This window comes from Myxocyprinus asiaticus, chromosome 4 (genome assembly GCF_019703515.2).
Source record: "Myxocyprinus asiaticus isolate MX2 ecotype Aquarium Trade chromosome 4, UBuf_Myxa_2, whole genome shotgun sequence".
Taxonomy (NCBI): Eukaryota; Metazoa; Chordata; class Actinopteri; order Cypriniformes; family Catostomidae; genus Myxocyprinus; species Myxocyprinus asiaticus.
This window is the reverse complement of record NC_059347.1, coordinates 18,457,950-18,470,560: the sequence shown is the minus strand read 5'-3', so window position 1 is coordinate 18,470,560 and position 12,611 is coordinate 18,457,950. Positions and strand designations below refer to the sequence as shown.

Sequence of the window (12,611 nt, the reverse complement as noted above, 5' to 3'; positions counted from 1 at the left end):
AATCTCTGTGTAAAGTTTAATAATAACATTTAGACTGAGGAGAGAGGTTGTGAATAAATAGACAATTAAGAAAATATATGGTTTGTCTTTATTGTCCTAGTGATCGCTGGTATTTGTTGTCTGTAGACTTAAACAGTTCTGTATCTGTACCTGTCATTTGCTTCAGGCTGCATATTTAATAAAGATCATGTAGGGCCCTATGATTATTTTCCGCATTGAGGAAAACATGGACAGAATTGCGGAATCCAGACATAAAAACGGAATTAACCATAAAACATGGAATGTCATGGAATTTGACATATTTAAGATAAAATTTATGTAAAAATGCACAATTAATCAAATAAAAATCATGATATGTCCTAGTTTGATGATTAAACCACAAAAGGCTGAGATTTAATTAAACAAATACAATATAAGGTTTGCATGAGCTGCGCACTTCAACAGTAGGTGAATGTGAGAAGCCATTGCTTAAGCATTAACCGCATCATTCACATCATGCGTGCTCTGTGAGTATTAATGACAAAGAGCAGAGCACTTTATTCACTGTGAAGCGCATTGCACATGCAGGTGGTGAATTTATATAATTAAATCATAGCCTTTTGCACTGCAGTTTAATAAGCTCATCAGCCCAACGAACTGCTTTTCCGGAGGTGAGAAGTGAAGTCGTCAAAAACATCCTGCTTTGTGTCAAAACACCAAAATAAAAGCTCCATTTAACAAAATTGAAAAATGTGACAGAAATATGCATATTACTTCTGTGTAGTAAAATGCAATATTCAGTGCAGTAGTAGTAGTAGTAATAATAATAATATTAATTTATCAATAATAAATACATTATATTTAAGCAATATCTCACAAGCAAAAGTTTCATCACTGCTTTTATTAATACTGTGAAGCTCTACTGTGTAGCACTGTATTTGACAAAATAAATAAATAAAATGAAATAAATAATAATAAAAAAACCTCTTTTGTGTTTGTATTTGAATTGTGGTGAGAGGATCAGTATAGAAGACCTTCATTTGATAAATATAATGCATGATATGTTGAAAAGTGATTTTTCTGTTTTTATTTTATTGAGTTTATTTGATTAACAGATTTTTAAATGATAAAATGTATTTAAACTTTAAAACCCGGAATTCAGAGAAAATAAAACGGAAAACGCAGACTTTGGGGAAAAAAATAAAACAGAATTTGGAAAGAAATTATACAGATTTCATAGGGCCCTAATCATGCTTTATGCCTCATTCTATGAATGAAATCCACATGAGATAAGGAAAAGAAGCATATATAACCACTCAATCATAATTGAAAGTAATATATACAGTATGCAGTAGATCAGTGGTTCCCAACCCTGTTCCTGGAGGCCACCCAACACTACACATTTTGGATATCTCCCTAATCAAACACACCTGATTCAACTCATCAGCTCGTTAGTGGAGACTCCGATACCTGATTTGGGTGTGTCAGAAAAGGGATATACTGTATACAAAATGTGCAGTGTTGGGGAACCTCCAGGAACAGGGTTGGGAACCACTGCAGTGGATAATGTGTAATTTGTAATGTTTAAATCATTCATGGCGCTAATGCTAGCGTTCTAACCTTGGCCATGGTATGCATCTCTTACCATCTTTTATTGTACTGTATGATGGAATATATGGAAATAGTCTACATAAGATCATGAAAATATTATGTTTTATTAAAGAAAGTCGTTTATTGCTACTGCAAAGATGGGTGTTGGTTGATATACATTTACGTATGATATGAGTGTTACTATGGCAAACAGATAGGAGGATTAGTCAATGGACAAAAGAATAGTACAGTAACTAGAGGAACATCAATGTGTCACAGGTGTGAACATTTCTAGCTTTTGCCATGTGTTCCTGTGTTACAAACGAGATAAATCAGCCTCCAAAGGGCACTTCGAAGGGAGAACAGTAGCCATGCTGTATGATCGCTTGAAACAGAATTTCCAAAAAACGACTTAAAAGTGAGTTCAGAATAAACCTTATGTTTGAGCTCCACACTATTCAGTCCTCCAAAGCTCTCACAGTGGATGGTAAAGTCCTATGGGGCATAAGGATGATCACTTCTGAACGAACGGCACACGTGTTGTTGTTGTTGCTCTTCTTCTCTGCTTTGTGTTGTGTTCGACTTCCGGGTTAAATATATGTTGCGCAGCACCTCTGTTTTTGCAGAGCATGCGCATAACAATAGTGTGTTATTTCGATTCGGCAAAAATCAGACTGTTACGATTTCAGTCGGATTAACGTGTTTACATGACATTTTTAAAAGACAAATTATTGCTTCAGTCCAACTTTAATCAGACTTTTAAAGTGCATGTAAACACACTCAGTGTTGCTCAAACCACTTCTGTGGAGTTGGCAGATGGAGGTGTGTTTTCACTCTCCTTGACTGGTCTTTCATTGTGATTCTCATCCTGCCTTTTTTAGGAAATCATATGCCTTCAAGTCCACTACTACAGAGGAGTTTGGAACTAAAGGTAACTGGCCATATCACACATTTTGTTTTGTGAATATGTTGGATGATGATGATTTCTTTAGGTAGATGAAACCTGTTTAATTTTGACTTGATAATATCTGGTTTGGATTCGGAAGGGAAATTAAGTTTAGCTTTTTGATCAATGGACAGATGAGTCCTGAAGCTGAGCATGTATCTTAGAGTGCATTTGGTGGTCTGTGTTGAGACGACAGGAATGTGTGGAGGAAATGGACCGCATACTTGCTCTGTAAATCTCAGTCAGCCTGGGTAACTGCGAGGAATGCTGTCAGCAAAACCCACAGATAATTTCATAGAACCAGGGTTGAGTTTTGATGTTTAGTTTCTTGAAACTTTTTTTTATTACTTGAAACTCTGCAACCAATTTGATTTGATTGCACCTTTTGTGTTGGGGTCAGTGTTGTGAGGCCGAATCTACTACGCTATTGAAAAATACATTAAAAATGCAATTCACACAAACTATTAGGCCTACTTGAATAAACCATTACTATGATGGTCGGGCTTCCAATTTCTCAGTTTAAAGTAAATTTGGCATTTTTCTGGCCATTAAACTAAATAACGTCGAAGTGGTGTAACCGTCTGGAGAGAAAAAGAAAATAAAAATGTACATTTGTAAAATATCATTAAAAGCTAAAAATATTGAAAATATAAATGTTGGCATAAGCAGTTTGGAATACTCTGTAGGATTAATTCTTTAAAAAATAAGCAGCGAAACATTTGCTTATATTAATATTTGAAAAAAATTCTGTCCACCAAATCAAAGTCATGTGGTGGAACCAACATGCAGATTTTGTTGTCATGTGACAAAACAACCATAAAAGAGAGAGGAGATCTTTAGATGTTTTGACAGTTTTATGACAAGGCACATTTTGTTCAGGTCAAATGGAGTAACCACAAGAAAACATGTTTATGTTTGAAAACGTTTTTGATGTGTACACTCACGTGTGTATTCAAGGTGCAAGGAAAGTATTTTAAGACCTTTTAATTAATGGTTGCACCACTTTTCATGCTATGAGTGTATTACAAAAATGTATGAAACTTACATGGACAAATTACATTTCTACAAACTTGAGACATGTTTTAAACTACATTTTAAAAAAATGTTCATCTTACATGTTACGTGCTCAGTGATGGTTTTCATTCATGAAGATTCTGCTCTTAGTAGCTAATGTTCTTGTTGCTGTAATTGTTCTTAAAATCACACGGAACCCTTTGCAATGCAATAACAACTATGACCTGTAATACAGTGGCCCCAAAAAGAACAAAACATCAATCTAAGTAGCATCCAATGCAAACAAATTATGCTAAACCAAAAAACAAAAAGTGATGTTAGTTTTGAGAAAAAAACTAACATCACTTTTTGTTTTTTGCAATTACTTTTACTAACTCAAAATTCAAAATCCGATCCATCCAGATGAACAAATCAAACCAATAATCTTCTATCAAACTATATTTCCAGAATCTGCACGAGTAAATCAGCTCTTTTAGTTAATAGGGCTGGGTGATATGACAATGTAATCGGATATCGACGATATCTGACAAATATCCCAATGCCTATATCGATGCTCATTGACAGACGATGTTCGACAATATTGGAAATGATAAAAACCATTGAGTTGGGAAATCGGCAAAAATATTAAATAAAGTGAAGTAGCCCAGGGTTTAAAATTAGCACCTGCAAATCGCGGATTGTCTGTTTCATGCGCAGTGGCGCGTAATTTTACTCATCCATCCGCCACGTGGTGGGCAACCTGTAAGACGTGTCAGAGTGACACATGACAAGAAATGCTGTTAGACACAAAGACACTCACTTGAAGAAACACACTTTATTATATTTTTAAGAACAAACGACAGAAAAGCTGTTGATGCGTGTGTCTGATTCGCTGTTTGTTCAGAGGCATGTAGCTCTAGCGTGTCTTGCGGAACATGCGAATGTAAAGAGTTCTCGCTCTTTTTCTCTAATTCAGTTGTCTGAAAACAGTTTAAAAGAATAGTGTTGTCTATGAGAATGCTGCAAATGACCTAAGACATTCTCAGGAGGTGCTTGGAATTAAGTTAGCTTTATTTCCATGGAACAGTTCGAGCTTAACATGCATTGTGAACCCAACTCTGCAGGTTCACAAATCATAAAATTATTCAAAAACACCTTGAATTGATTTATATGTCAATTATCATTATTATTATGTTTACATTTATCATTTTCTTTAGATGTTAATTTGTTTGATTAATTTTCCACCTGTTGTTGTTGACTGATAATTGCGTGACAGCAAATGAGAGGTGGTTAAATATGATTTTTTTGATGACTTAATTATTTTAATAGATTTTTTTATTTTTATTTGAAGTGCAATTTGAATTTAGAAATGTTTCTGGATTAATTTTTTTTGTGTTTCAGTAAATTAATTATATTTTGAAAGCAAAATCAATAAAGCAAAATTACTACATACAGCCTTGGCAGTGGGGACGGGGGGCTCTCACACTAAACACATCTTTGACAAGAAAGGCAGAAATAGCAAAAATGCTTTGTGTATGCATAGGCCAATAACTACTCAGCTGCAGGGTGAGGAGAAACTTAAAACAGACTAATTCATCATCCTGATAAACACCTGTTACATCTCTCATCTCCATCTCTATCTCTCTAGAGCTCCAACTGAAGGACTTTCTCTGTATTTTAATACTTAAGGTATTTTCTCTGCCTTGTGAATCAGTCAATTTTAATAAGTATGTAATAACATACATTAATAATAATTATATAAAAATTATAATAATAATAGTAAACCTAATATAAAAATAGATTATGTATCTTTAATAAACATATTATCTGTTTTCAAAATACATCATAACTGATTTAGCAGCAAGGTTCTCTCTCAGAATTTCTTCTGTTAACACTTACAGTGCATTTTGTCAGCATTAAGCTGTCATTTTTAACTCTGTAAAGCCTGACATATGAAAGAAATCGTAAAAACAAAAAAACTGCACATATTTTTTTATGTATCACATTTGATACATTAGGCTTTAAAGGTCATTATCCTCCTGAGGCCCAGCAATTAATTTTTGTATATGACATTTGTTATTTAAGATTTTCTTAGCCCATGCTACAGTGGTAAATCTTGGGGTATTATCAGAGGACTCCCTGGGCTTTTATCAGAGGACTCCCTGGGCTTTTATCAGAGGACTCCCTGGGCTTTTCAGAGATACCAAATGTTTGAGAGTTTGGCCATGACAACTTCCTCTCCTTGTTCTATAAATATGGATTGAAATGTATCACAGTTCCATTCAGCACATCAAATACAATATGAATAAAAAAAATTTTTCAATAAACAATTTTTATCATATGTATTTTATGCACCAAACACTATATTGGCATTTCAAAAAAGGGAAATTGTAAAACTTTGTTCGCTGAGTCTCAGGAACTTATGGTAAGATGACAACATAATAGCTTGTAATGTAAAATAATGAGATCTTTATAATGACAGAGCACGCTGCATATATGAATATACACAGAAATATTAGTTCACACTTTAAATAAATCTTATAAAAAGTATATGTCAGAATTTTCAAAGCTCTATGATATTTTTTTTGTTTTGTTTTTTGTGGTGGGCGTGAATGTAATGGTAATTGAGAGATACCTCTGAAGCCTGTTGAATCATGTTTGATACATATGGATTTCAACTGGCTTTTTCAATATAATAATATAAAAAATTTTAACCAAGCACAAGTTGCTTATATTCAGCAAATACATATTTTAAAATATCAGTAACAATATAATCATTACAGTCACTTTTACTTTATTAAAATAAGCTGTCATTTATCCCAACATAAGAGTCACTTTTCACGCAAGTCCGGTGCCATTTTAAATGGATCGATATAAACATTGAAACCATTTTTTTCACAAGTAACTACTAGATGGTGCCATAAGCATGTAAAACTTACATACAATATGTTTTTTGGCTTTTCAGCTTGAACAGAGAGTGAAACAGGCGCCGTCAAACTTTGTGTATCATATTTGACACACACAGCGTTATAGGGTTAATGTAACTGCTGAGGATTGACTTGTTTTCTTAAAGGGATAATTCATCCAAAAATGAAAATTCTGTCATCACTACTCACCTTCATGTTGTTGCAAACCTGTATGATTTTCTCTCTTCTGTGTAACTCAAAAGGAGATATTAGTCAGAATGTTTCGGTCACCATTCATTTATTATATGGAAAAATATCCAGTGAATGGTGACTGAAACTAAAGGCTTGAGTATACTTCGGTTGTCCGCATTGCTGATCGCTCCGCGCTCAGTATGCGTGACTCAGGTTTCCACATTAGCACAGTCCGCGCGGCCTGCCCCCGTGCGGCACAGATTTTCTTGACCCTCGGACACGGTCCTCGTCTGTGCGCATTGTCAGCGCATATTAGGGGGAATTCCCCTGTCCCAGCAGAGTAACCGCAGGTGTAGTTCATCACATTAACTATGAACATGTTCCACTAACGTACATTTGACAACCAGAAAGTGTAAAAATCCTTTTTGTCTTCATTTTGATCCATATATCTATGGTTTTATGTTTTAAAACACAACTTAACTGTTTTGGTTGAAAAGTGTGCTTGTGCTTCCTTTCTTTAAAATAGATGCCACTTATTTTGATGTTTTGTTTTGTAGTACAAAGACATGCTTGCATTTTTAATTGTGGCTTAAGCGTCCCAATGCTTTTTGGAATAATTTAAGCATAAAGTAACATTCATTCATTGAGTGGTAAGACACTTGAGCATGTTGAATATTCTTGACCTTAGTCGACTTCTAGGTCAAATGAGGTTAATGTTTCAGAAGTAAGAGACCCAAATGTAAGCTATGGAGTGTTTACTTGTGCACTGCTTTGACAACACACGTACAGGAAGCTGTACTCCAGGGAGGGGGGTGGTGCAGATCTCTGAGAAAGATAAAATCTTTATGAAAACTGGCAAGCATGAGGCATGAGCTTCATACCCCAGTACTGATGATATTGACCATGGCATAGATTATATTAAAAAAAAACATATCATATGTTATATTTAACACTGTGAAAAGGAAAAGTCGGTAGAAATTAACCCTGGCCATGCTCTGTCCTTTTCTGTGGTATGACAAGAGAGACTATTATGTCCCTTTTTGTCCTGTGCCTTATGACATTCAGCTGAATGTTTTATTAATAAAACTTTGCCCCATCATTCTCTTTGTTTGGCCCTCCTGATCTGGTTGAAATTTGACTATACAAGATAAAGAAGTCTACTGTGAACAGCTTGTATTAGCTATTGACTGCCACTGACTGTAATAAGAGCATGTAAGCCAAAAATAGGGGAGACATCTATATTATGTGTGGGAGCTTTTATCCCTAATAATTCCTAAGGTACCATTTCTATGAGCCAATTTTAACTTCCTGTTTTTGTACATAATCTAGAAGGTGGTTGTGGGATAGCACAATAGGGTAGAAGGATAGCTAAAAAGATAACTTCCTGTCCTGCTATGCTTATGACTTGGCATTTTAAAGGCCAGCACACACATTTAGTACTTCCAGGTGGAGTACAGATGTTGCTCCACTGACGTGGTCAAACATGGTTCCAACACATTCTCTCTCTCTCTCACACACACACACACACACACACACACACACACACACACACACAATCACATTATGACTTTTTCTATAATGATGGGAACTTTTCACTGTTTTTATACAGAGCTGATGATTTTTTTTCTATTCTCTAACCTTACCCCTAAACCTTACTATCACACAAACCTATTTAGAATTTTACATCTTCATTATCTTCATCTTTTTTAAGCCGTTTTCCAAATAAGTAGGGGAAGTGACCCAATTAAACCCACCCAAATCTAAGTTTTACATGTTTTCTTATAAAAATGTTAACAGCCTTCCAATAAAATTTGTAAAAAAATTAAAGATTAATCTCTCATCTAACACTCATGTTGTGTTTTGTGATAAACTGACAAAATTAAGTTACTTTATTTAATTACAAACGTGAAAAGTCTAGAGTTGGCTTATAACGAACATGTGTACCATTTAAGCCCATGTGTTATTAATAAGCCCACTATGCTTTTTAAAATGTAAATGCTTCATATTTTACTAAATAAACAACTCAATTTTGATATTTTTTTTTAATTTTTTTTTATTTAGACCTTAAACATCAAAACCAGTTTTTATTTTATTTAATTTTTGAATCCTGCAAGCTTTAATCACATTGGTGTCTGCCTATTTGTTTTCTCCCTGCAATGAAAATAGATCCTGTATGTAGAGTTGACTATGAATTTAGTTAACCATTTTTAACATGAGGTTCAATGGGTTAATTGCTCAGTGGGCTTATTAGGAACAATAGGGGTCAATGGAAAATAAACCTTAAAGGAATAGTTCACCCAAAAATGTTAATTTGCTGATAATTTACTCACAGTCAAATTATCTTTAAAATGGAAATATGAATAATTAATCATAACTCGTTATAATCAATTATAAATATTTGGATCAGTTAATAGAATTAACTTGATGTAGCTGAATTAACATTACAGTTAACTAATCTGTTCGTCCAGCGAACACTCAGTATTGATCGTCTATCAACTCTTAGAAAGGATATTTTTCATGGCCACAGAAATATAACTCTTTCTTAGCATGTAGCTGTGATCAAATCGTTAAATTGATGTTGATTTACAAGCAGACCAGAATCAACTCGCAAGAATGTACACAAAAGCTTTATTTAACTAAATCACGAACACATAACTAAAACACATATACACAAATCACGCATATATGGGAAATGGAAAAGTGAAAGTGAATGAAACCGGAACAGAATAGGGGAATGAAGCTATGAAAAGAGTCATTTAACCATCTGAAAGAACCATCAGTTTCTTACTTCAAAGCACCTTTGTTAACAAAGGGGTTCACAGCTTATACTAAACCTCTGTTTAGTTAGTTGATTGTATGATACTTGCAATGCCTTGCCTGTTGAGAGAGCGCCCGGATGCAGTCTCAGGAGAAAGTCTTGATGGTTCCTTGAGTCGATGGTGTTGAAGTTGCAATCAATTTCTGCCGTGTTGAATGAAGAAATGCTGATGAACTTGTGGTGTTAGTTTGACTCCGTTATGGTCGAGGAAGTTACACATGGCTTGATGTGTTTGAGGCCTGCCGGCCTGCGACCTCGCGGTCGGACCGGGTGTTTCCAGTCCCACATGAACAGCAACCATGAGCAGAAGGGAGAAAGAGAGAAGAGGGAAGAGAGAGAGAGAGAGAGAGGGAGGTCACTCCTCTCGAGTTTGGCTTGACCAATGAGAAAGGTGCAATTTTCCAGCGGGAAAAGTTCCTTTTTTGGAAGCTGACTCATTTGCATGACTGGAGTAAACTAGCAGTTTGTGCCCCTTTATGCTCTGATTAATAGAACAAGCATACACTGCATGCTATAAGGGGGTGCTATACTCCAATGTTTAGGGCATCACACAAGGATTAAGTTGATTGGAAGCATGATACCAATAATTTTACATTATCTAGTGGTTCTGTCATTAAGCATGCATAAAACGGTATACAGTACAAAAGACACTATACGAGACAGTAATAATCATACACACAATGTCCTGAGAATATGCATGTTTATTTATAGAACAGTTTGTCTATAAATGAATGAAGAAAAGTCTGTTTTATGGGCTTTATGTGTCTTTCTTATGGGGGAATGGAGTGAGTTACTTCTTCCCACATTCCTTTGCTTTGCATGTGACTACCTTCCCCCACCTGGAATGTCTCTGAGGTCCACTAGTTGCTGGACTAGTGTCAGCAAAGGGGGAGTAAAAGCTCATAATGATTAGTGGGAGAGCCGACATCTCGGAGTCTGCTTGGGCCTACTTGGACCTTTGCTTGTCTCGAGACGTCTGTTGGATTATTCATTAAATAATGAATAATTGTGTGTCTGATTGGTCCAGATGCTACATTTGTGTGATAAATATTCGCAGAGTTTCAGTTCATTTTTGTGACGTGTTTCAGAAAGATGCTCGCAGAGACAGAGACGGCTGAAAGCGCACCCTGTGTATTTCCTTTATTTTAGAAAATCACAAGGTTTTGTTATTGAGAGTGTACACAAATAAAAGTAGACCCTTTATAGTCTCTAATGATGTCTTACACTTATCTGGATGCCCAAAAATGGAGTATTTTAAGTTGTTTCCGCTTTTATGAGGAAAAAATCCAGCAGGACGCGCCGGCGCTTCTGTCGACCCCAGAGGGTTAAAGTAGCCTATTCAGAGTATTATTCCTTTATAAAGTGCTTTATGCAACCAGTTTAAATATTCTGTCCATCATAACATAAATTATCTTTCTAACAAACTCTAGACCGCTGTCAAATGCAACTCCTCACAAAATGACGTTTCATCACACTCGTAGTAAAAACATTCAGTCAGTGAACAGGATAGTGCATACTGTAGCAAAGAGGATTGCAAGTATAAGAAACATCCACAGATAGACAGTCGCTAACATTAATGAATGAATAGAAAACAACAGGCATACTGTTTTACTCACAGATTAAAAGCTGTTTATTTGTGCACAGCATAGAAATACAATAGATGTGGCTTATTTGTCGTGCTTTTTTCATGAAACATAAAGAGAATATGAAAAGCTGTTACACACGATTACTTTGAGCTAATACTCTTGATTTAGATATGCCATGATTCGATGCATAGATGCTGAGGTAATCTTCCCGCTGGAGCGGGTCTAACATGCTGCTGAATGGCTGAAGTGAAGTCTGGCGGCTTATACACATATGTGACCTATCTGTGCATTTTTTTTTCTCTCTCAACAACGCAATTTTGACCTGATGCGACTTATATTCAGGTGTGACTTTATTTCCGGAGGATACGGTAGTAGAATCAAGGTAAACACATAATATTTTTTCATGAATAAAAAACACTCTATTTTACAGTGTAGAGCATGTTTTTTATTGGTGTTTAAACAAATAAAATAGTTATTCTGCTTTTAGGCTATGAGCAAACAGGCTTTTCAAATGCACTGTTCCTTATAAGCCCACATGAAAACAAAGTTATATTTCTGGATTATAATTATAGACAGAGCACAAAATCTTGTTTGAACTCAAGAAGCTTCTTAAATATTTCCATTTAATGTGGTTATCAGCAGTCTTTTACTGAATAAATCTTTGTGAGCATCACTTAGGCAGTGTCCTGCACTAGTGCCAGATACTCATCAAATCCATCTTTTCAAATAGGGCTGCAACTATGATTATTTTGATAATCGACTAATCTAACGATTATTAGAATGATTATTTGACTATTCGGGTGATTATTGCAATGATTAATCATTAGCCCTTAACCGACTATTCAGCCTGTGCCTTGAGGTTGTATTAAATGTGCTTACTAACAATAAAGAGGACACAATCATCTTTTAAAAATACCTCTAAATGACATTCACTGAATTAATGGAAAAAAATACTTTTAAGCTTAATTCGGTAAAAAAAATTCACTGCAAAAAAAAAAAAAACATTGTTATCAAGTGTTTTGTTTTGTTTTCCATTTACAAATATCTAAAAATCCTTAAATTGAGCATTTACTTGAGAAGCAACATATAAGATATTTAGACTTGCTTTCAGAGAATGTATCTTAAATATAAGTGTATTTTGTATATACAGTATGTAAGTGTATTTTTTCACTTGTTTATACTTCTGCCAATGCAATAAAGACAAAATATACTTACATTCAAGATATATTTTCAAGATATATAAGTCTAAATATCTTATGCTGCTTCTCAGGTGAATGTATCTTGTTTTAAAGATTTTTGGATATTTTAAAATATTTAAATATTTAATATTATATTCTATGGTTGCTCCGATACCAAAATGTTGAATTTGGTACAATACCAGCCCTGGTACCTCGGTATCGATACTAAATCGATACTATAATCAACAAATAAAAAGCCTCAGATTTTTTATGAAATTACACAGAAAATGACTTGATTAAAAGAACTGCATAAAGTCTCACAGACAGAAATTATGCGTTTTCCGTTTGAATTTTTCTGGATTCCATGTTAAAGGTTTTAATTAAATGCTATGATCAAATGGTGTTTAATCAAATTGATACATA

General features: G+C 34.8%; 1 protein-coding gene across 4 annotated transcripts in view; it reads left to right on the top strand.

Moving 5' to 3' along the window:
• Positions 1-12,611, top strand: part of LOC127440208 (cytospin-B-like) — a 204,973-nt gene that overhangs the window by 6,778 nt on the left and 185,584 nt on the right. The window contains exon 2 of one of the 4 annotated variants that reach the window (XM_051696671.1): positions 2,451-2,500. The exons of the other annotated variants lie outside the window; for them this stretch is intronic. The gene's annotated coding sequence lies outside the window, so the exon portion shown is untranslated. The remainder of the gene's footprint in view (positions 1-2,450; positions 2,501-12,611) is intronic. 4 annotated transcript variants of the gene reach the window in all.